Here is a 1,009-nt window from a genome sequence, read left to right as displayed (position 1 = left end):
TGAAGCAGTATTTAGATGAAAATATTCCAGGTCTTGCTGCGAATTCTTCCAATTTTTCCCCAGCACAAATTCCACATTTTCACGGATTGTGTAGACCTGCGTAATTGGCACAGGTAATATCACAGTTGCTGATATGTTTTTTGTTTGTTTTTTTGTTTGTTTGTTTTTTTTTGCATTTGGCATCCATGCATACACAATGTGATGGCTTGGATTTATTCTTTTGTTCATTTTGAAATGAATGTCATTGTATGGTGGTTGAATTTTGTGGCATTTTTTCTTTGAAAAAAAAAATCTAAATTAGAGATGTAATCATATTTTTCCTGTAAATGTTTAAATGGATGTACAGGGTTTGACAGTTGCCAAAAGTGATAAACATAAGTATGCAGGTCTTATGCCCCATGCATAAAGCAAAGTTGTGATCCAATATCTTCCTTTATATATAAGTGACAATTATTCTATTGTGTAGAAGCAGTGTGTAGTGTGGAATAACAAGTGTCTATGCATGAGTTGGAGGGTATATGCTTTAAGCTCCATTTGTTTTTGTGGTTTGCTTTTTTTCTTTGGTTTATTAACGCTTGTGTAGATGGCAAATTTTTGTTGTTGAAGAGCAAAGACATTGGCTAAAGTGTGGCCTGTAGCTTTTGTATTCTTTTCTTGTTGTGTATAATTTTATATGAATCATTAAGTAGATTTTGTTATACATCAGTCTTAGACTATCAATCTAGTCTACCCATCTATCAGTTTATTCATCTATCTGTCTATATATCTCCATATATCAGCTACTTTAACGAATGGCGATCAGCACAATCACTGTGTGATGGTATGTGTCTATTCTGATGAGTCAGATATGTGCAATTCATGTAAAGAAGAATTTCGCCCAAAGAAATGGTTGTTCAAGTCTAACTTTGATATCAACCAGACATCTGTTAAAAAAAAAGTAAAGGTAATCATATACTGAACATATGCAAAAACAAAACCAAAAAAATCAGGAAAAATATTAAAGAGGATT

The sequence above is a fragment of the Diadema antillarum genome, unplaced genomic scaffold, assembly GCF_040938485.1.
Source record: "Diadema antillarum isolate AM-2024a unplaced genomic scaffold, OU_Dant_1.0 seq00000310_RagTag, whole genome shotgun sequence".
Lineage (NCBI taxonomy): Eukaryota > Metazoa > Echinodermata > Echinoidea > Diadematoida > Diadematidae > Diadema > Diadema antillarum.
The sequence above is the reverse complement of the archived record's forward strand: the minus strand, read 5'-3'. Positions refer to the sequence as shown.